The sequence below is a fragment of the Marmota monax genome, unplaced genomic scaffold (assembly GCF_021218885.2).
Source record: "Marmota monax isolate L192 unplaced genomic scaffold, Marmota_monax_Labrador192_F-V1.1 WCK01_AAM20220418_F8-fsc00149, whole genome shotgun sequence".
In the NCBI taxonomy this organism is placed as follows: domain Eukaryota; kingdom Metazoa; phylum Chordata; class Mammalia; order Rodentia; family Sciuridae; genus Marmota; species Marmota monax.
Genome location: NW_026693170.1, coordinates 4,190,392 through 4,215,183, shown reverse-complemented (window position 1 = coordinate 4,215,183; position 24,792 = coordinate 4,190,392). Strand labels below are relative to the sequence as shown.

The following is a 24,792-nucleotide window of genomic DNA, read 5'->3' as shown; positions in this document are numbered from 1 at the left end:
GGAACATTCAAACTATCGCATTAGGCCTTGTCCCCCCTCAACCCCCACCACCACCCCCCAAGAAAAATAACTCATGTTCTTCTCACATGCAGAACACAGTCATTCCCAATAGCCCCGGGGATCTAATTGGTTGTTCCAGCACCAACTCAAAAGTCCAAAGTCTTTTCTTTGTCACATACAGGTGACACTCAAGTCATGATTCATCCTGCAGCAAATGAGCTTGTGAGGTCAGAACAAGTTTATCGTCTTGTAAAATACAGTCGTCCCCTCCTGGGGGAGGGGTTTCAGTTACCCATGGTCAACTGCAGTTCAAAAATATTAAATGGAAAATTCCAGAAATGGACAAATCCTAAATTTTAAACTGGGTTGTGGGAAGCCATTCTCGCATGTGATTGGGCACCTCCCTGACTGGGTGTGAGGCGTTCTGGCTAAACTGTGTCGAACTAATCCCCACCCTCTCTAGGTGTGAGAGCCCATCTGTGTGGGGGTGTGACTGACCATTGACCCTGAGACCAATCACTGACCCTGACCTTGGAATGCTGTCCCCCTTGACCTTCATTGGATGGAATTTTCCCCTGAATTTCTTGTTCCCCAATAAAAGGCCACTCCCTGGCCTGCTCTCTCTCTCTCTCCTGCTGGTCCTGAGTAAGCCTCGCTGCCCCACCAGGTGGCTCGAGGCAGGAGCCAGAGGGAGGGCCGTCTCAGACCTGGTCAAAGAAAAAGGTAAATTGAGTTTGTGTGTTTATTTTGATCTCACTAGTTAACTTCTATGCTACGAACCTCTTGTATGAAGCCAGCGTGCTGGTCGCGCGGTGGAATTGGCGACCACGAAGGGACATGTTAGTTCAACTAGATTGAGTGGGAGCGCACTATAAAGATAAAGGAATTGGTGACAATTTTGGGTCACAAAAGTACCTGGAGGTACTGAAGGAACAAGACGTTAAATTATATAAAATGGGAAATTCAACTTCTACTGATAAGGAGATGTATTTGACTATTCTAGAAACTATAATTAATAAGAAAGGAAAACAGATAAAAAAGAGTCAGTTATTACAATTCTTAAAGGTTGTAGGTGAATTTTGCCCTTGGTTTTGTGACCAAGATTCGCCAAATTTACATACTTGGGAGAAATTAGGGAGGAAATTACAAAAAATTTGCCTTTCTAATCAATTACCAGGAGGCATCGAAAATATTCAAAAAATTTGGATGGCCTTATCTTTTTGAATATGTGGGCCAAAGTTCATGGCCCCCTGAAAATCTATTGAAAGGCATTCAGAGAGCTATTAAGTCTATTCAAATGGAAAATCTGCCTGAGGCTAAGTTAATTTCTTTTCCCTTGAGCCATTTAAAAAAAAAAAAAAAAGAAAGCTCTCGGTGCTAAACCAATAGCCCGGAGGAAGATTGTAGAAGTCAGGGTCATAGAGAGGAAACATCCACAGTCATAGAGAGTCCTCCAGAAGAGATAGACAATCCTCCCGGAGAGGAAAATCCGGAAGTAATTCTTAGAGAGGCACAAAGCCCTTCTCCACCACGTGGCTTAGAAGCCCAATTTCAAAATGGTGACGGCAGAGATTCTTCCCACGAGTCCCAGTCTGAGGAAGAGGAGTCAGACATTGAAATTCAGGGCTTACGGAGAAATTTTAACAGACTGCGTTTAACACCGCCTGCCCAGGCTATTAGAATTCAGCCATTATCTGCTAAAAGGACAAAATTTAACAGGTACTCTGAATTAACAATGACTTTTCTTACCCTTTTCCAGTGAGGTATTAAGAAGGCGCAGGAGGCGGGAGAGGACATTAGCGGTTTTCAACTTTTCCCAGTTTTTGAGCAGTTTAATGACCAGGACCAAAGGGTTCGACTTCATGCTATAATTCCATTTAAGACTATTAAGGAATTGAAGAGTGCTTGTGAGACATATGGTCCAAATTCACCTTTTGTACAAAATTTGATTGATACCATATCCTCACAACCACTTCCACCAAGTGATTGGTCTCAGTGTCAGTGGACAGTCACACCCCCACACAGATGGGCTCTCGCACCTGGAGAGGGTGGGGATTAGTTCGACACAGTTTAGCCAGAATGCCTCACACCCAATCAGGGAGGTGCCCAATCACGTGCGAGAATGGCTTCCCACACTGGGTGTCATTGTGAGCAGTGTGCCTCAGCTCACACCATCCCAGGGTTGCGGTATCTCTGCGCCTGCATTCAAGTCACCCTTGCTGGACTCAAAAAAATGGTCCCAAACTACAAGAATAGTGATGTTGGCAAGTCAGAAGCCATGAAAGGTGAACGTTCTCAACTTTAATATGGAAAAGGAAAAAAAAAATGTTATGTTGAGGTCACGAAGATCTATGATAGGAATGAATCTTCTAGCTATAAAATGGTGAAGAGAGAAAATGAAATCACACCAGTCTTGCTGTTGCACCTCAAATATAAAAGGGAGCTGAGGGTGGTGGCACGTGCCTGTGGTCCAGCAACATGGGAGGCTAAGGCAGGAGGATCACAAGTTAGAGGCCAGTGTGGGCAACTTAGTGAGACCCTGTATCAAAATTAAACAATAAAAAGGGCTGGGGATGTAGCTCAGTACCAAAAAAAAAAAAAAAAAGCAAAAGTTAATTAGTACTTACTGAAGATGGAAAGGCATCCAAGTTTGCAGAAGGAAGCTGGGAAGAGAGAACCTGTTCTGGTTAAAGGCAATGTTTTACTAGAGAGCACCGAGCCCCTGATGAAGAGCTAGCTCAGTGACGATCCCCTGCAAAGAGTGACACCAAGCCGGTTACTGCAAGTAAGGGGGAACAGGGGTGGCGGGATTAAAAATCCAAAAAAACTCCTGATGAGGCCACAAGACACCACGGTGGAGAGGATTTGCCAACATGCTTGATGAAGAAGGAGGCAAACGTCCCAGAGGCCAGCAAGAAATGCCAGCAAATGAGGAATTGGAAGAACTTGTGGAATCATCTGCAGAGGAAGAGGAAGAAGAAGATGAAGCAGAACCAGCCCAGTGGGAATCGGTAAAATTTGTGGATGTTTTCAGATTTCAGACATTAAAGGACAGAATGAATGCTAGGAGGAATACAGCATTGAAGTCACCCACGTGATCAGCAAACTATTACAATGTCCACAGCAACTTGGATGAGCCTAAAAAAAAAAAAAAAAAGTCAACTTTTTGTCTTTCTTTGTGCATGTGACACTGGAAATTCAATATTGGGCCTTGTACATACTAGGCAAGTGCTCTACCACTGAGTACAACCCCAGCCCATTATTTATTTATTTAGGAACAGGGTCTGGCTAAGTTGATTTCATGTCATTCACCTCCATTGGTCTCATCACCTAGGCACTGTACCATCTCACATCACAAGAAAGGTGAGTACAGGCTGGGCACAGTGGCACATACCTGTAATCCCAGGGGCTCAGGAGACTGAGGCAGGAGGATTGTGAGTTCAAGGCCAGCCTCAGCAACTTAGTGAGAACCTGTCTCAAAATAAAAAGATAAATGAAAAATAAATAAAAGGACTAGGGATGTGGCTCAGCAGTTAAACTCCCCTGGGTTCAATCCCTGGTACCAAAAAAAAAAAAGAAAAAAAAAGTGAGTCAGTACAATAAAACACTTTGAGACAAAGACCAAACTCAACCTAACTTTTATTACAGTATGTTATTATAATTCTTCTATTTTACTCTAAGTTATTTTGGTTAATCTCTTGCTGCGCCTAACTTATCAAACTTTTTCATACAGATATTACTATAGGAAAAAACATAGTATCTATAGGGGTCAGTACTATCCAAAGTGTCAGGGGTCACTGGGCATGTTAGGAGGCATCCCTCATGGATGAGAGGACAGTTGTATGTAAATTTCACAGCTGCAATATCTTAAGAATGTCACAACGGCATCAGCAGGAGTTTTGAAGGGGACAACATTCAAACCGCAGGTCCTGGGTCTGGCTCTCCTCATGCCCCTGGCGCATCCCTTTTACAGACACGGCCCTCCTACAGAATGAGGTGAGGACTGGGGAGAAATGAGGTGACATCATTCCGGCAATGCTAAGCAAACCCCTCCCAGACCCTGGCCCTGGCATCTGACTCTTCCTGCTTTGACTCATGAAGAAGGGACAGAGAAACATGATGTTTTTCAAGGATAGAACCTGCTTTACTGACATTGGAGAGGTGCCACCATAGCCTTTCCTGACCCCAGGACCTTGCTTCTGCTGTGAGGGGTCATCTCGCAGAATGAGGACCCAGGGCTTCCTGGTCAGGGGCCATACAGGCTCTACACAGAGACAGTCACTGAGTGCTTGAGGCAGGAGATAGAAATGGGGACCTTGGAAAATGGGGGTTGCACCACCCCAGATTAAAACGCTAAAGCTTGTTGGAGGGGGTTTTTATTCTGTTTTGGTTCGGTTTGGTGCGGTGGGGTGTGATTTTGGGTTTTAGTCACCTGAACAAAATGGGGAGAGCCTCACTCAAACTGGAGGCCCAGACATTGTATTATTGCCCCAGGCTTCTTGACCCCAGTGACATTAGTCAACCCCAGTCATTCTGAACCTCAGAAATTCATTTGTTTTAAGGAACAAGTGTAGGACAAACTCGGGCTAACAAAGACATTAAACCATCCCATTATGGGGATGGGGATAAGAAATTAAAATTGTACATTTTGGGGGCTGGGGTGGTGGCTCAGTGGCAGAGCACTTGCCTAGCATGTGTGAGGTGCTGGGTTCGATTCTCAGCGCCACATATAAATAAGTAAATGTCCATCAACAACTAAAAAAATCTATTTTTTTAAATATTATACACCTTCAACTGAGTCAGAAAAAGAGAACAATCAAGACAGACTTTCCACTGAAAGGTTAGGTCCTCATCAAATCAACAGAAAAACCCCTAGAGAGAGCATCTCCAACGGTGCCCTCTTTGGGACTGTCCCCATGCTATGAGAGCTCTCCATGTTTGCTTCTAATAAATCCGCTACTGGATTTTCACCATCGTTGTCTGCATACTTCATTCTTTCAGTACGTGATACAAGAACCCTCCAGTGCTCACAAGAGCCTGAGTTAGTTACATCCTCCTGTTTTGAGGGATGTTTTGTTGTCCTCCCCATTTTATGGTAAAGTACAAAGAGGTCGAGAATCTCACCAAAAGTCACACAGCGATTTAGAGTGACCTTGTCCAATGTGCTCATCGTTGCCACACAGGGCCACTAAAACATTTGAAATGTGATGCGATCAACCAAATTGATATTTAATTTAATCTTCATTTCAAAAGTTGACACTCAGGTCAGCTATTGGAAAAACGTCTCCATATTTTTATTTTTCTCTATATTCTCACAATATATGAATCAATATGTGAATCGTCTTTTTCAATGCAAACTTGGTGAAACCTAAATACAAACCAAAGATCTCTGGATAAGATTAGGGTTCCAGGTAAGGTGTGCTACAAGCACAAAACACACACAGGATCTCAAAGACATGGTGTGAATAAAGAAAAGATGAGATGAGAGGCAGAAACCAATCAGGAAGAAACAGATGAGGAGATTAACACAGAGGCAAAGAAAGAGAAGGGCCAGGAGTCATAGGGAGGGAGAAGGCAGGAGAGGAAGAGAGGTACAGAGACAAGGATACAGGGACAGAGGGCCTGCAGGGGGCTGAGCTGAATTCCTGCAGCTGAGGGACCCACAAGGACCCATGTCCACCAGACCTGGGCCCGCCCAGTCCTGTTGGGCTGTGAAAGAATGAACAAGGCTCATCATTGGAGAAAATGCCCATTTATTGAGGAACAGCTCTGCATATTTATAGAGCTGGGGGTGGTTTGACAGTTGGCATAGGGTGCTTTCTGATTGGTGGGTAAGGATCATGTGAGCCAGCAGGGCTAGTCTCATTGGTGGGTAAGGATCATGTGAGCCAGCAGAGCTCACCATTGGATGGCTCTTCTCCGGGGATGAGGAAGTTAGTCTTTGGAGCCGCGGCAACTCCCAACAGGCTGCTAAAGACTTTAAAAGCTGCCCAGTGGGGCTGGCATCTGTGAAAGTGATTGTTTTTATATATGAAAGAGCACTTGGCATTACTTTCTGAATTTTTAACAACTTTACTGAGAAATAAATGACACACAATAGGCTGCCTGTATCCACTGTACCATTTGGTAAGTTTTGAGATATTGTACACCCATGTGACCTCCACCACAATCAAGACAATAAACACATCCACCTCCTCAAAAGCTTCCTCATGCCCATTTGAACCTTTCCCATTCCAACTCCTCCAGCATATCACTGTTCTTGGTCACCTGCTCAAATTTCCTGGAATTTTATATAAATAGAATCACAGTACATATCTTGTTTTATTCCTTTCTTTCTTCTTTTCCTCAGCATCCCTGTGCAGACTTCTTTGGTACCTGAATAATGACTTCCCAAATATGTGCATATCCCAATCCCCAGAACCTGGGACTGTTACCTAATATGGAAAAGGGACTTCAAAGATGTCATTAAATTAACGATCATGGCTGTAGTCCCAGCAAGCAACTCAGGAGGCTGAAACAGGAGGATTTCCACTGTGAAGCCAGCCTGGCAAGTTTAGCGAACTTCAGTCTAAAATTAAAAAGTGAATAAATTTTTAAAAATGGGCTGGGGATGCAGCTCAGTGGTAGAGTGCTGTCCAAGTATTCATGAAGCCCTGTGTTCCATCCCCTGGACTGAAAAAAACATTAAGAATTATGAGATGGCAGGCTGGGGTTGTGGCTCAGTGGTAGAGTGCTTGCCTATAGCACTTGTGAGGCACTGGGTTCCATCCTCAGCACCACATAAAATCAATCAATCAGTAAAGGTATAAAAAAAAGAATCATGAGATGGAGGGATGCAAGAAGGTCCAAGTGAGCAGTAGGAGAGGTGGTGACGGGAAGGAGGATGGAGATGCTGAGAAGGGGCCACTAGCCAGGGAGAGCAGGCAGCCTGGAGAGACTGGAAAAGGCAAGCCCCCCACCCTCAGAGCTTCCAGGAGGAATGCAGCCCTGCAATCCCTGACTCACCAGGGTCCTTAAAAGTAAGCGGAAGCAGAAAACAGAAGAGAAGGGTCAGAGAGAGATGTGACTCTGTTCTTTCAATTTGAATTTGCATTAAAAATTCATTTGAGCCAAGGGCGGTGGTGCACGCCTATAATCCCAGTGACTCTGAAGCTGGTGCAGGAGGATCCCAAGTTCAAAGCCAACCTCAGCAACTTACTGAGGCCCTAAACAACTTAGTAAGACCCTGTCTCAAAATAAAAAGGGCTTGGGAAGTGGCTCAGTGGTTAAGCAAGCACCCTTGGGTTCAATCCCTTATACCAAAAAAAAATTTTTTTTCATTAGAATTTACATTCTAGAGGAATGTTCAGAGAGATACAATGTCATTAGTTTTAAAGGTGGAGAAAGGTGTCCATGAGCAGAGTAAGGCATGTGACTCTAGAATCTGTGGAAAAGGCAAGGAAACATATTCTTCCCTAGAGCCTCCAGAGAGGAACATAGTCCTACTGGCACCTTGTATTATGATTTGGATATGGAATCTCCTCCAAAGGCTCCTGTGTGGACGGCATGGTCCTCAATGAGCAGTGTTCAGGGGTGGGGCTCTCGGGAAGTGATTGGATCTTGAGGGATTTGATCTCATCAGTGAGTTAATTCATTGATGAATTAAAAATTTGATGACATTTATGTGAGGTGGTGGAAATTTTAGGAGGTGTATCCTAGTTGGAGAAAGTAGGTCAGTGGGGGTGTACCCAGGGAGGGGGATTTCTTGTCCCTGTGTCCCCACCACCCCACTCTGCCTCCTGGCTGTGGTGAGCTGAGCGGTTTCTCCCACCAGGCCTTCCACCATGATGTTCTACCTCCCCGCAGGCTCAAAGCACTGGAGCCCACCCACCGTGGACTGAAAACTCTCAAACCCTGAACAATCATCAAACTTCCCTCCTTTAAGTTGTTCGTGTCAGGTATCTTGATCACAACAATGAAAATCTGACTAACACACTTTGATTTTAGACCAGTGAGTCCCACGTCATGCTTCCAACCTCCAGAATTGCAAGGTGATAAATTTGTAGTAATTTTTTACAGCAGTAATTTAAAAAAAAAAACTCATACAGCCTCCCTTCATGACTCTACAATGTGTTGTAGCTTTTAGTGTACAAGAGTTTTGTACCATTGTTCGGGATGGTTCATTCCTATATCATATATTTGGTGATATAATAAATATTATTTTTAAAGTTTCCAATTCTGATTGCTATATAGAAATACACTTTTTTATATTGATTTTGCATCTTGCAACCCCAGTAACCCCACTTACCACTTCGAATAGTTTTTTTTTTTAAAAAAAAACAAATCTAGTTAGATTTTGTACATAAGAAATCATGTGGATGAGGTGGTTCCAATCATGTGGATGAGGCTGTACACGTTCTGAGTGTACAGTCACTTTCCACCACCGTCTGCATCCCCAGCCTCTTGTCTCTGCTGTGTTGCCAAAACATCCCTTACTGACAAGAAGAAGCTGGTCATGATGGGGAGCCATTCATGAGGAGAGTGGAATTCAATGTTCCCGTGAAGAACAATGGGGAAACAAAGAACCCGAGGATCAAGTCTGCCATGCCAACCATTAAATTTTGCTCAGACAACAAGTCAGTTGTCCTTAGAAGCCATCTAGGCTGCACTGATTTTGTCCCCAGGCCTGATAAAGACTCCTTAGAACCATTTTTTTCCTAACTTAAATCCCTATTGGGCAAGAATATTCTGTTCTTGAAGGATTGTGTTCACTTAGCCTGTGGTTCCAGACACAAACCAATCTGCCACCAAAGGCTGGTGTTTTGTTTTGTTTTTAATGAAGAAGGAGCTGGACTAGTTTTCCAAGGTCTTAAAAAAGCCAAAGCAATACTTTCTGGATATCCTGGCAGAGCAAAAATGGTAACCAAGATTCATTGATCAATAGTTTGCTGAACAAAATCAATGAGACTCTTATTGGTGATGGAATGGCTTTGACTTTCCTCATCAAGCTCAATAACACAGAGACTGGCATTTCTCTGTTTGATGAACAGATCATCAAAGACCATCAAAGACTTAATGGTCAAACTTGGAAAGAATGGTGTGATATTAACTCACCCATTGACTTGGTCACTGCTGTCAAACTTAATGAGAATGCCAAGATGGCCAAGCCACCGTGACCTCTGGTGGACCTACTAAGTGGGAGGGCTTGGACAGCGGTCCTGAGAGCAGCAGGAAGTATGCTAAGGCTGTGGCTTCAGCTAGGCAGACTGTGTAGAATGGACACTTGGCAAATATTTGAATGGGAAGCTTTTATCCAGGGAACCAAAGACTTCATGGGCAGGAGGTGAAAGCCACTTCCAGAGGCTCCATCACCATCATAGGTGGTGCACACACTGTCCACCTGCTGTACCAACTGGGACATTAGACGAAGTCAGTCATCTTGGCTCCAGGGTAGGTGCCCATTTAGAACTTCTAGAAGACAAAGTTCTTCCTGGGGTGGATGCTTGCTAGCAAAGAGAGCACTTTCCTACCTTTTGGTTTCTGTGAAAAGCTCCAAAGTCAACCTGGTCTTTTCTGTATCTCCATGTGACAACTTGGTCTCTTCTACGTCTCCATGTGACAAATTCAACTAGTGGCCAACACATACAATACCAGGAGCCCTTCAACAGTTGTGTGGCATCTCCATTCATCTTTACAGCACATCAAATTTCCCTACATTCTTCAAGATACCACTTAAACTTCTCAGTGACTCAACCACTTTGCAAACTTTGCCTGTTGAACTAAAACTAAACTGTGTTAGTTCGATTCTCTTTTAGAAGGAGTTTATTCTGAATTGCTTTGTTACCACATCATTACTCAGCATGGAAGCAAGATGAAATTCCCGTCATAGATAAGGACAAGTTATCTATTAAACAAGCCATGAAGGTGTTCCTAGAGGGAAAAGTTAAGTCATCTGTGACTAAAGGTTTGGTTGTTTTGTTTTGTTTTGTTTACTTCCATGTTTCTAGTCTGCAAACCTTTTATTCCTATTTATTGCTTTATTGCACTGGCTAGACCACCATGCTATCTCAAAGAAGAGTAGTAAAGCAGACCTTCTTGACTTTCTTTCAATCATTTGCCATTAATATGATATTAGCTGCAGGGTTTTTTATAGATGCCTTTTATCAGGTTGAGGAATTTCCTTCATTCCTAGTTTGCTTTATAACTTATCATATCTTTGTATTCAAGTGTGTTTCTCATAGGCAATATATAACTGGGAATTAATTTTCTTTTTCCTCCAGCCTACCATATTTTAATTTGGGTATTTAGACAATTTGTATCTAATATGATTTTTAGACTTAAGTCTATATGTAATTTCTTTGTCCTATCTGTTTTTTCTTCCATTTTTTCCTCTTATCTTTGCCTTCATTTAGATTTTTCATGATTCCATTTTGGAAAATGGGATCATAGAATCTCTCTTTGTTTCATTATATTTGTGATTGCTATAGGATATTTTCTATATAACCTATTACATATTTTTATTATTCTCTCTCCTTGTTTGGCATACTAAATATTACTGTGTGTGTGTGTATGTATGTGTTTGGCTGCTTTAACATTCATAGTACACAACTTAACTTATCATGGTCTGAATTTAAATGATATCATGCCACGTCACATAGAATATCAGAACTTTACAATCTTATCCCCTGAAACTTTAGGCTATTTTTGTTTAAACAATTATCTTAAAGTTTAATAAGAAACAATCACACATACAATTAACCTCATAACTAACATCCTAAATGTTCTTCTTCCTTTGTGTGGATATCAGCACCTGGTATCGTTTTCCTTCTGCCTGAAGAACTTCAACATTTCTTGCAGTGCAGGTCTGCTAGCAATGAATTTCTTAAATTTTTGTATATCTAAAAACATCCGTGTTTTGATTTTGTTTTTTGAGGAAATTTTTGCTGGGTATAAAGTAGAAGGTTGATAGATTTGTTATTTCAGTACTTTAAAGATGTTCTACTGTTTTTTCTCTTTCCCTATATCTGATGAGAAATCTCTTATCATCCTTATTTTTATTTTTCTTTACATAATGTGGCTAAGTTTTTTCACACTGATTTTGAGAATTTTAATTATGATACACATTGGTGAAATTTTTTGTCTCTTATATATGAGGTGCCTTAATATTAGAGTATCTATGAATTTATACTTTTCACCAAGGTTGGAAAATTTTCAGCCTTCATGTCTTCAAATATTTTTCTTTCTTTACCTCTCTCTTCTTTCTTAGGGGTGTTCAGTTTGTACATATGTGAGTCAATCTGATGTTATCTCAGATCTCACTTGAGCTTTGTTTATTTTAATTCTCTTTTCTCTCCATTTCACTTAGAAAATTTTCTAATGCTATGTCATCAAGTTCATTAATCTTTTCTTCAGCCATGTTTAATCAGCCATGAATCCCATCTAGTATATTTTCCAGCTTATGTACTAGAGTTTTCATCTCTTGAAGTTTGTCTTGAGTCTCCCATATTTCTTCATAACTCTTTGAAATTACAAAAAAAGGGATGGGGATATAGCTCAGTTGGTAGAGTGCTTGCCTTGCATGCACAAAGCCCTGGGTTCAATCTCCAGCACCACCAAAAAAAAAAAAAAAAGAGAGAGAGAGAGAGAAATTACAAAAAAAAAGTTATAAGAGCTGTTTTAATGTTTTATCTGCTACTTCTAACATCTGTATCATTTTTATTGTTTGGGGTTTTTTTGTTTGTTTGTTTTAGTACTGAAGACTGAACCTAGAGGCACTTTATCACTGAGCCATATCCCCAGCCATTTTTATTTCTCAATTTGAGACAGCACCTTGCTAAGTTGCTTGAGACTTGCTAAGCTGCTGAGAATGTTCCTAAACTTGTAACCTTCTGACTCAACCTCTGGAGTTGCTAGGATTACAGGAATGTACCACTGTGCCCTGTCCTGTATTGTTTTTTTTTTTAAAGAGAGAGAGAGAATTTTAATATTTATTTTTTAGTTATCGGCGGGCACAACATCTTTGTTTGTATGTGGTGCTGAGAATCGAACCCGGGCCACACGCATGCCAGGCGAGCGCGCTACCACTTGAGCCACATCCCCAGCCCCCTGTATCGGTTTTAACTAATACTTTTTCAACTCATTTGGGCTCATATTTTTCTGTTTCTTTGCATACAAGATAATTTTGTTGAATTTTAGCTATTGTGAATTTTATCTTAGGTTCTGGATATTTGTAGGCATATAAATATTCTAGACCTTTGTTCTGAGGTGAAGATAAGTTACTTGGTAACATACATCCACCTTTTGTGTTTTGGATTTGTTCTGTGAGTTTTGATAAATGTTTAGTCTACAATCACAATTATTCTCAATCACCAGGCAATACTGTCCTGCGTCTCACTGCCCCATAAATTGTGCACTGTGTTCAGTCTGGCTGATGGCAACAGACCTCGTCCTGGCCCTGAGTGAGCAATGGCACAGCTTCCTCCGGTCCTCTCTAGGGTTCTTCCCTCACCTCAGGTGATCTCCTCACATGCACCCAGCAGTTGTCAGCTACACTCTCTACAGGACCCTCTGAAGGTCTCACCATCCCTCCCCGTGCAGCTCCAACCCTGCACCCTGTCCTGTGAACTCAGCTGCCTTGGTCCAGGAAGACTCTCCACCAGGGAGTACCTTGGGCTCCCCTGGGTTCCTCCTTCCTGCACTGCAGCTTGGAGACAAAGGCCACTACCTGAGGCGATTGTAGGGGTCCTCTCTTTTTTTGCATCTCTCAGGGATCGCTGACCTTATTTCCTGACGCCCTGTGCCTTGAACACGTGTCTTTCATTCTGTGGTTGTTTCTGTGGGAAGGTGGGTCCCTCACTGTGACTTCGTCTTGGCCATAAGATACCATTCATTTGCACTTGTGTGGAGGGGTGGTGTGGGCTCCTATGTGTGTTGCCTGTGCTTGTCGTGTGTGTGTGTGTGTGTGTGTGTCCTGGTCTCTGCTGATGATCCGTTTCTTTCTCCTCTTCTGGGACAGCCACAGACACAGAGATGATGAGAGGGACAGAGAGAGGATGGGAAAGACGTAGGAGGTGAGAGTCAGAGCAGGGGTGGTAGAGGTGGGGGGAGGCAGTGAGACTGTGACCTGGGGACACAGCCATTTGAGAGGCCTGTCTCTTTCTGTGTCTCTCTGACTTAGCTGGACACTCTCCCCTTTTCCTGTGTGTCTCACTCTCTGTCTTTTTCTGCCCCCTGCTCCTTCCTCCCCACCCTCCTTCTTTCCATCTTTCTCTGTATCTATTCTTTCCTACTCTCTGAGCCCCAGGAGTAGGTTGGGTCCACTGTGATTGATGCCCACCACATCACTGTCAGTCTGCACCCTCCCTGCCCCAGACAGGAGCCAGGTCCTAATTATTCAGTATGTGAACACATGACTGTCTGCCGGCCTCTGCTTCTTTTTCCTCTCTCCTTTAAAATAGGAAGACAGCATCTTGCTTGAAACCTAAACAAACCATTGCCACCAACCAAAGATTCTGATCTAGGAGATAGGGGTGGCATGAGAATGAGGCAATGTTTTATGTGAGTCTGAAAGTCCAAGCTGCTGAGTGCAGCCTCACCCCATACTCCCTGACCCAGGAGGAGGGAGCAACAAAGTGCACCTGTTTGCTCCTGACCTGGGAGAGGTGCCACCATGGACTTCCCTAACCTCAGGACCTTTGCTCCTACAGGGCTGGGTTGTAGCATTGAGCTTGAGTCCTCATTCCAGCCCCGGCTTTCCCCAGAGAAATTCACTGAGTCTTCATTCTTTCTGGAAAGTATGGATAGCCTCCCATTTTGTAGATGGAGACAGTAAAGCTCAGAAAGGTTGCCCAAGTTCATACAGTGGGTTAAAACTATATTTCCAATATGGTCGCCATTTCCTGCACATGGCCATTCAACACTTGAAATGTGGTCTGATGAGTGAAATTTAAATTTAATTCAATATTAAATATCAGTACTCAATTCAGCCATTGGGAAACATCTAAGTATGTTTGAAACAACTGAAGTACGTGGGTAATTTTCTTTTTTCAATCATGAAGCATAGGAAAGCTAAGCACAAATCAAGTATTTCTAGGTGGGCATGGCAGTACGTAGAAATTTGAGAAGCTGGTTGGCAAAAAAAAAAAAGTAGAAAAGAAAAGAAAAAGAAAAACAGGCTTATTAAAAGGTGGCTTTGAGGAAGAAAGAGATTTGATCCAGAAAGAACTCTGTCCTGTCAAAGTCAGCCAGCAGGAATCTAGACAGGTTCCCTGGGCTGGGTACTGGCAACACAGGGCCTGAACTGCCACCCTATTGAGGAGTTGTCCTTGGCAGCGTTCTGCCTTAATCCCTTTACACCCCCTCCCTTTGGGCCTGGTGTTCTAAATTCTAAAGCAAAGCCCCACCTGAAGGGTAATATGAACTACTGCATAATCTTCCCATGATGTGTAGAACTCAGAAGTCTGATGACCTTCTTATTCTTAGTACTAACACAAAGTGCGCTAGTTGTTGTGAGAGTTAACTTGATGTCTGTTTTAAGAAAATGCAAGATCAGCCATGGTCAAGATCCGTTTCCAAGTTCTAGTCAGAAGGGGGAAAGGAGATGCCCCCCGCGCCCCCGATGGCCAAGATCTGCCTCAGCATGTGACTCACCTCCCAGTATCTCCTGTGACTCCTTTTCCTCCTTAGTACCTCTGAGTTCCTCAGTCTTCTCCAGAACACCAGCACTTGATAACCCTGAATCCATCTTACCACCTCTCATCTTCTGCGTGTTGGTCTCAGAGAGGGGTACAGTCTGGACCTTTCACTGTGATAACCCTGACCCTACAGCTGAGGGGCCCATAAGGGCCTGTGTCCACCAGACCAGACCCCACACCCACCCGTGAAATTTAAATTTAATTCAGTTTTAAATATCAATACTCAATTCAGCCATTGAAAACATCTAAGTATGTTTGAAACAACTGAAGTACGTAGGTAATTTTCTTTTCAATTATGAAGTCATTTTGTGCTGTTAAAGAATTCTAAAGCTTCCAAAGGGAGTTTGCATCTGTGAAAGTGCTTGTTTTTATATCCAAAAGGGTGCTTTTTATTATTTTCTAAATTCGTGACAGCTTTACTGAGCAATAAATGATAAATAATACACTGTGTCTAATCAAAGCGTACAATTTGATAAGTTTGGATATATTGCCCACATATGAGAAAATGGTAGTCATCAAGAATCCAAATAACTCTGGGCTCAGTGGCACATGGCTACAATCCCAACAACTTGAGAGGCTGAGGTAGAAGGATCACATGTTCAAGCCCAGCCTCAGCAACTTAACAAATCCCTGTCTCAAAATAAAAAATAAAAATGGCTGCTGATGTAGCTCAGTGGCACAGCACCCCGGGTTCAATCCCAGTACCACAAAAAAAAAAAAAAAAAAGAAAATACAAATAACAATAACAACAAATGCTAGCAAGAAAGCTAGGTATAGTGAAGAGAAATTCCCATACACCGCTGGTGGGAATGTACAGCCACAGTGTAAATCAATATGGAGGTTCCTTATAAATCTAAAAATAGAACAATATGCTCCTGTTATGCCTTTCCTTGATATTTGCCCAAAAGAATGAAAATCAGCATATTTTAGAGACACCTGAGTCCCCGTGGTCAGCACAACAGCAACTTTTTTATTGCTACCAACGAGGCCCCACCTAACCAATCCAAGGCAAGGATCAATGAGACTAGTTTGATCAAGACTGATTGACTGTGCCTACGTCTGATCTCCCCTGTCCGTATAATCTGGGAGCTCACATCAATACCCCCAAAGACAGGGCTAGAAGCACTCTGCCCCGTGTCTTCCCGCATGGCCATACTGATGAAAGCTCCCTTTCTACTTTCACCATTACTGTTTCCAATGGTTTTTTGGCAAAGACAAACCGGCCTCGGCCCTGCCTCCCAGCCTCCTCTGCTGGGGGGGAGGGGGAGGGGCAAAAGGACGTGGCCGTGGTGTCAGCCATGCAGACAGAAGCCAGGACCCAGAGATGGTTATGTGGGTTTGGGGGAAATGTCAGGTTTCTGCCATATTTGGGTTCCTAATTTTGAACTAATATTCAAATCCCTATATAAGACCTTAAAAGATGGGGCTGGGGATGTGGCTCAAGCGGTAGCGCGCTCGCCTGGCATGCGTGCGGCCTGGGTTCGATCCTCAGCACCACATACAAACAAAGATGTTGTGTCCGCCGAAAACTATCCCGGCCCTAGGCCTGACTTAAGAAAGGACTTCAGTACAAGCAACAGTAAGTATTGGTGAGGATGTGGGGGGAAAGGCACACTCTTACATCTCTGGTGGGACAGGAGAGTGGTGCAACCACTCGGAAAAGCAGTATGGAGATGCCTTAGAAAACTTGGAATGGAACTACCATTTGACCCAGCTATCCCACTCCTCAGTCTATACCCAAAGGACGTAAATCAGCATACTACAGTGACACAGCCACATCAATGTTTATAGCAGCTCAATTCACAACAGCTAAACTGTAGAACCAACCTCGATGCCCCTCAGTAGATGAGTGGATAAAGAAACTGTGGTACATATACACAATGGAATATTACTCAGCATTAAAAGAGAATAAAAGCATGGCATTTGCAGGTAAATGGATGGAGTTAGAGAATATAATACTATGTGAAGTAAGACAATCCCAAAACACTAAAGGCCAAATGTTTTCTCTGATAAGTGGATGTGGATCCATAATGGGGGGAGGGGGCATGGGAAGAATGGAGGAACTTTGGATTGGGCAAAGGGAATGGGAAGTAAGAAAGATGGTGGAATGAGATAGACATCATTATCCTAGGTACATGTATGATTGCACAAATAGTGTGACTCTACATCATATACACCCAGAGAAAAGAAAATTTGTGCTCCATTTGTGTACAATGAAACAAAATGCATTCTGCTGTCATGTATAACGAATTAGAACAAATAAAAAAGAATGGTCTACATCAGGACCAATATTAATCACAGTATGGAAATTGGAGTTGCTATATAAACTATTGGAAAATGGATAGTGCTGATTTTTTATTTCATTTCATGACATAAAATTTTCATTCTTTAAAAAAAAAAAGACAGTGACTAATGAAATCAAAGCAGGAATCAAAAGTCTTCCAACAAAGAAAAGCCCAGGATCAGATGGAGTTCTACCAGAGCTCTAAGAAATCTACACCAGTCTTCCTCAAATTATTCCATGAAATACAAAGGAAGGAAATCCTCCCAAATATGTACAGTGAAGCTAGTATAACCTTGATTTTGAAAAATAAACAAAAAAGAACACCAAAGAAAGAAAACTACAGGCCAATATCTTTGATGAACATGAATGCAAAAAAATACTTAATAAAATATTAGCAAACCACAAAAACATATCAAGAAGATAGTAAGTATACCATGATCAAGTGGGTTTTATCCCATGGATTGAAGACTGGTTCAACATATGCATTTGAATAAATGTAATTCACCACATAAATAGACTGAGGAACAAGAATCATCTCAATATGCAGAAAATGTCTTTTCTGCAATCCCAGCAGCTTAGGAAGCTGAGGCAGGAAGATCATAAGTTCAAAGCCAGCCTCAGCTACCTACAAAGGCCCTAAGCAAAATCAGTGAGTCCCTGTCTCTAAATAAAATACAAAAAAGGGCTGGGGATGTAGCTCAGTGGATAAGCACCACTATGTTAAATACCCAGTACCAAAAAAAGAGAAAAGAAAAGAAAATCCAGCAGCAACTTATATTAAAAATGCTAGAGAAACTAGGGATAGAAGGAACTTATCTCAACATTATAAAGGCCATATATGACAAGCCCAAAGTTAACATCATACTGATACAGAAAAACTGAAAGCATTGCCTCTAAAATCAGGAACAAAAAAATAAACAAAAAAGAAATGGTTCTTAAAATGCTAGCCAAAGCAATCAGGCAAGAGAATGAAATTAAAGAGATACGAATAGGAAGAGAAGAAGTCTAATTATCTCTGTTTGCTGATGACATAACCCTGTATCTAGAAAACCCAAAAAAAACTCTACTAGAAAAGTTCTAGAGATGATTAATAAATTCAGCAAAATAGTAGGATACATGATCAACACCCCAAAATCAAATACCTTTCCTAAACTCCAGTAGTGAATCTGCTGGGAAAGAAATCAGGAAAACTATCTTGCTTATAATAACTTCAAAAATTTTTGGAAATAAATCTAACCAAGAAGGTGAAAGATCTCTACAAGGAAAACTACAGAACACTGAAGAAAAAATACTGAGGAAGACCTCCCATGTTCTTGGATAGGCAGAATTAATATTGTCAAAATGTTCAATTGGTAAAATTCAATGCAATCCCTGTCAAAATACCAATGACATTCTTTACAGAACTAGAAAAAAACAGTCTTAAAAATTCATTTGGAAGAATGCAAGCCCCAGATTAGTCAAAGTATTTCTGGGCAAGAAGAGTGATGCTACAGGCATCATGATACTTAATCTCAAATTACAATAAAGTATAGTAACAAAAATAGCTGGATATCAACATCAAAATAGATATGAAGCTGGCTACAGTGGTGCACACCTATAATCTCAGCAGCCAGGAAGGCTGAGGCAGGATAGCAAGTTTAAAACCAGCCTCAACAATTTAGCAAGACCCTAAGCAACTTGGCGAGATCCTGTCTCAAAATAAAAATTTTCAAGGGCTGGAGATGTGGCTCAGTGGTTAAGCCCCCCTGAGTTTGAGCCCAGCACCAAAAAGATGATAGATAGATAGATAGATAGATAGATGATAGATAGATATGAAGACAAAGAGAATAGAATACACAGAGACAAACTCATATAGTTACAGTCATCTGATACTTGACAAAGGTGTCAAAAATATACACTGGAGAAAAGATAGCCTTTGTAACAGGGTGCTAGGAAAATTAGCTATCCATATGTAGATGAATGAAGCTAGACCCCTGTCCTTCACCCTGCACAAAAATCAGCTCAAAGTGGATCAAAGACCTAGGACTTAGACCAAAAACTTTACAACTGCTACCAGAAAACTCCACTATATGGGCACAGGTACCCACCTCCTTAACAAGACCCCTAAAGCCTAACAAATAAAATCAAGACTCAATAAGTGGGGGGCTGGAGCTGTGGCTCAGTGGTAGAACACTCATCTAGCACATGTGAGGCCCTGAGTTCGATCCTCAGCACCACATAAAAATAAATAAAATAAAGGCATTCTGTCAATCTACAACTAAAAAAAATATTTTAAAAAAGAATCAATAAGTGGGATGGCATCAAATTAAAAACTTCTGAAGTGCAAAGGCTAGGGGAGAATCCCTTGAATCCAAGGAATTCAAGACCAACCCAGGCAACATAGTAAAAGCCCACCTCAAAAAAAAACAGAGCTGAATAGAGGCTGAGGATGTAGCTTTGTGGTAGAGCTTGCCTATCAAGCACAAGACCCTGGGTTTTATCTCCAACACCAAAAAAAGTCTGAGATACACACACACACACACACACACGTGTGTGTGTATATGCATACATGTCAATTTCTTTGGGGGGAAGGAGTGCTAGAGATCAAACTCAGGGTCTAGTTGGGGTCAGCAATCAAGGCCCAAGTTCATGATAGAGCAAAAGCACTCACCTCAGGGCCAGGATGAAAGAGAGAGAAAGAGGACCAGGTATGGTGGCGCACACTATCATCCCAGTCATGCAGGAGGCAGAGGCAGGACGATCACAAGTTTGAGGCCAGCCTCCTCAACTTAGCAAGACCCTGTCTTGAAATAAAATAAACTGAGTTGAGGATGTAGCTCAGTAAGGGAGAACGTGCCTGGTGTGTGCAAGATGCTAGGTTCAATCCCCAGTTCCACAAAAAAAGGGAAAGGAAAAAAAAGTAAGGGTGTGAGGTACCCCTGTCCATTAAAGGGCACATAGGCCCATTTCTTCCAGTTCCCAGCACGAAGCCCTTGACACATGACCATTTGGGGACATCCAGACCCACACTCCAGCCAGCCTTAAGTGTGACTTATCTACAGACTCTGTGGAGAATTCCCTCGCCCCTGGTTGGCTGTAAAGCTGACAGTGTCTTTGTACTTAGGTCTCTTAGAGGCAATAGATCATCGGGTGTTGCTTTTCTTTTTCTCCAACATTTTGTTTTGGATATTCGGACAGTTGGCGTCTAATCTGATCATCGAGGTTAAGCGGCAGGTGTAAGAGTATAAACAACGTCCGTGGCCCGTCTCTTCTTCATTCCCTTTCCCTCTCTTTCTGCCCTCTTTTGGACTGACTATTTTTCATGATTGCATTGTGTCACCTGGCTCACTAGCTATAACTCCTTGCTCCTGGCTTGGCTGCTGTTGGGACTGCTTGAGGATATGGTATACAACTTGACCTTATCACATAATTATATTTTGGGGATGTTATTGGGGATTGAACCCAGGGGCACTCAACCACTGACCCCCCCCATCCCCAGCCCGATTTTGTACTTTATGTAGAGACAGGGCCTCACTGAGTTGCTTAGAGCCTCACTGTTGCTGAGGCTGGCTCTGAACTCGCCATCCTCCTGCCTCAGCCTCCTGAGCCACTGGAATTATGGACGTGGCACCATCACACCCAGCTTATCACATACTCTTAAGACTCCATTTTATCTCCTTCATTCACTTACTAACTATAAATCCTTGCTTTCTTCTTTTTGTGGATGATTTGGAGTTCATAGTGCACATCGTTATCACAGTCTGCCTTCAAGCCACCGAATGCCACTTCACCTGAAGTACAAGTACTTTTCTATAGAATATCCTGGTCCTTTGGCTATTGTTATCATACTTTTAAAATATTTTTCAAGTTGTAGATGGACACAGTGTCAGCACGCTGCTTTGTTCTAAGTTGCCACTAAGTCGCCACCAAGTCGCTGCCACCGACCTGACATACAGTACCTTTATTTTATTTATGTATTTATTTATTTACTTATTCATTTATTTGTATGTGGTGCTGAGGATGGAACCCAGGGCCTCCTTGTGCTAGGTGAGCCTCTACCACTCAGCCCCAGCCCCAGCCCCAGCCCCGTTATCATACTTTGTACCCAAACCTGTGCTATGAGCCTCATTCAACACTGTTTCTATTTTTTTAAGCAGTCGATTATCTTTTTTTCTTGGTTTCTTTTAGTTATACACGACAACAGAATTTACTTTATGAAAACACGGGATATAATCTGTTCTCCTTCGGCTTCCAGTTCTTCCCCTTCCCCTCCCTCCCCCCACCCCCAGTTCCCTTCCCTCCACTCTTCTAATCGTTCTGCTATTTACTTACATTTTTTTAAATAAGTGTCTTATGGATGTCCGTGGTGGTGGGATTCACTGTGTGTGTTCATGTATGTACATAGAAATGTCAGGTCAGATTCCTTCCACTGCCTTTTCTATCCCATCCCTCCTCCCTTCCCTTCATTCCCCTTTGTCTACTCCACTAATCTTCTATTCTTTTTTATTATTATTATTATTATTCCTGCTCCCTTATTTTGGATTTTGCTTCTGCATATCAGAGAAAACATTTGACCTTTGACTTTTGGGGACTGACTTAGCACTACTTAGTACTATTTCACTTAGCATGATAGTCTCCAGTTCCATACATTTATCAGCAAATGCCGTAAAGTTGTTGTTCTTTATGACTCAGTAATACTCCATTGTGTGTGTGTGTGTGTGCATCACATTTTCTTTATCTGTTCATCTGTTTTAATTCTCTTTTTAAAGGTTTAAATAATGGGGGGAACTTACATATTTATACATATTGTTACCATTTCTGGTGTTCTTCATTCTTCTGTGTAGATTCATTCTTTAATCTGATACCATGTTCCTTCCACCTGAAGAACTTCCGTTAACATTTCTCATAGTGAGGGTTGGCTGGTGATTAAGTCTTTAAATTTTTGTATATAAAAACATTTCTATGTTGTGTTACTTTTTGGAAGACGTTTCTGTAGGTGGAGTATTCTGGGTGGAAATATTGGTTATTTCAGTAAAGATGTTGCTCCACTGTTTTTTCTCTTGCCCTATTTCTGATGAGAAATCTGCTATCACCCTTATCTTTATTCCTCTGTATGTACTGTGTCTTTTTCTTAGTCTGCTTTTAAGATTTTCTTTTTACATTGACTTTGAGTAATCTGATTATTCTGCATCTTTCATGATATCATGTTTTTGTGTTCAAAGTTCCTTAATATTCTTGGTTCTATGTGCATAATTTTCATCAAATTTGGAAAATTGTTCAGCCTTCTTTCTTCTAACATTTTTCTCTCCTCACCTTTCCCTCCTTTTCTTAGGAATTCCATTTATACATACATGAGACCACTTGATTCTCTCACAGGATTCACTGAGGCTCTGTTTAATTTTCTCTTCTCTCTGAATTTCACTTTGAATAGTTCCTGTTGCTAGGACTTCCACTTCACCAATCTTCCCTTCAGCAATGTCTAATCTACCTTAAATACAATCCAGTGTATTCCTGAATTCATATGACTCTCTTAGTGTCCTTGTATGTTAATTATAACATTTGTATCAGTCTTTTTTTTAATTTTTTAATATTTATTTATTTTTTTAGTTTTCAGTGGACACAACATCTTTGTTTGTATGTGGTGCTGAGGATTGAACCCGGGCCGCACGCATGCCAGCCGAGCATGCTACCGTTTGAGCCACATCCTCAGCCCGTGTATCAGTCTTGATTGATATTTTTCCTCCATATTCTCATGCAGGTAACATTTTTCAATTCCAGAAATCATGGTTTTTACCTTGTTAGGAGCTGGTTGTTTGTATTCATATAAATATTCCAGAGCTATATTTTGGAGTACAAATAAGTTATTTGGAAGGCATTTATTCCTTCTGCTCTTGTTTGTAAGATTTTTTCATGAATTTTGAGAAATGTTCAGTCTATGGCTAATTATTCTCAATCACCAGGCAAGACTGTCCTACGTCCCACTGCTCCATAAATTGTGCACTGTGTTCAGTCTGGCTGATGGCAGCAGACATCGTCCTGGCCCTGAGTGAGCAATGGCACAGCTTCCTCCAGTCCTCTCCAGGGTTCATCCCTCACCTCAGGTGATCTCCTTACATGCACCCAGCAGTTGTCAGCTACACTCTCTACAAGACCCTCTGAAGGTCTCACCATCCCTCCCCGTGCAGCTCCAACCCTGCACCCTGTCCTGTGAACTCAGCTGCCTTGGTCCAGGAAGACTCTCCACCAGGGAGTACCTTGGGCTCCCCTGGGTTCCTCCTTCCTGCACTGCAGCTTGGAGACAAAGGCCACTACCTGAGGCGGTTGTAGGGGTCCTCTCTTTTGTTGTCATCCCTCAGGGATCACTGACCTTATTTCCTGACGTCCTGTGCCTTGAACAGTGGTTTGTTTCCACACGTGTTTTTCATTCTGTGGTTGTTTCTGTGGGAAGGCAGGTCCCTCACTGTGACTTTGTCTTGGCATTCATTTGCACTTGTGTGGAGGGGTGGTGTGTGCTCCTCTGTGTGTGCCTGTCGTGTGTGTGTGTGTGTGTGTGTGTGTGTGTCCTGGTCTCTGCTGATGATCCGTTTCTTTCTCCTCCACTTCTCCTCTTCTGGGACAGCCACAGACACAGAGATGATGAGAGGGACAGAGAGAGGATGGGAAAGACGTAGGAGGTGAGAGTCAGAGCACGGGTGGTAGAGGTGGGGGGAGACAGTGAGACTGTGACCTGGGAACATCAGGACACAGCCATTTGAGAGGCCTGTCTCTTGCAGTCCTGTGCCTCTCTGACTTGGGCTGGACACTCCTCTCCCCCGCCCCATCTTTCTCCTCCCTTCTTCTCTCCTTCTTGCTCTATATCTGTCCTTTCCTGGTCTCTGAGCTCCGGGAGCACAGAGTTGGGTCCAGGGTGATTGATGGTCTCCATTGCTGTGAATCTGCACCCTTCCTGTCCCAGACAGGGGTCAGATCCTAATTAATAAGTGAATGAAGAGGACTCCATCTGCCCTTCTCTCTCTTCCAAAATAGGGAGTCGACACATTTCCTGCAAAACCAAACTAACCACTTGCCACCACCAAAGAACCTGGTCTAGGGAGTGGGGACAGCTGAGTCATCCCGGGCATGAGCTCAGCTGAAGGCGGTGCTCAGTGTGAATCTCAAAGTCCAAGCGGCCATGCCCTATCCCCCCTGACCCAGGAGGAGGGAGCAGCACAGTGTGCCCTGTTTGTTCCTGACCTGGGAGAGGTGCCACCATGGACTTTCCTGACCTCAGGACCTTTCTCCTGCTGGGCTGGCTCTTGTGGCATTGAGCTTGGGTCCTCTTTCCGGCCCCAGGAAGCCGTGAAGGGCTTTCCACAGAGAAATTCACTGAGTCCTCACCTTTCAAGGAAGGTGCTGCTGTCGTCCCCCGTGTCGTGGAAGGAGGGAGTGAAGCACAGAGCTTGAGACCTGCCCAAGCCTCACCGGGGCAGCTATAGACGAGGTGTCAGACCCAGGCTGTCTAACCCGAGTGCCTGCTATTGTACCCACTTTGCTTCGCTGCCCCTCTCAGAGACATGGGCACACTCTGAGAAGTGCTTTCGAGTTAGAACGAAGCACTGATTTTTAGAGTCAGGCTTGAGTTCCCCCCACAGCTGGGCTGTTCATCGGTTGTGCTGACACTTGGCAAATGACTGCTCAGCTTAGCCTCAAGTGTCCTCATCTGGACGCTGTGGGTACCTATGCTGAAGGAACAGGGCACTTTGCTCATGCTCAGTGGATGCAGAGTTGCCACAGGGAAAGACACAGAGACTCAGAGTTGGAGGCTGAGGGTGGCAGAAAGACAGACAGACCAGGAAAGATGAGAGTGAGACAGGGAGG

At 42.8% G+C, this 24,792-nt stretch overlaps 1 pseudogene; it reads left to right on the top strand.

The window, feature by feature from the left end:
• Positions 1-2,873: 2,873 nt before the first annotated feature.
• On the top strand, positions 2,874-9,489 carry LOC124100148 (phosphoglycerate kinase 1-like; annotated as a pseudogene).
• Positions 9,490-24,792: the final 15,303 nt, after the last annotated feature.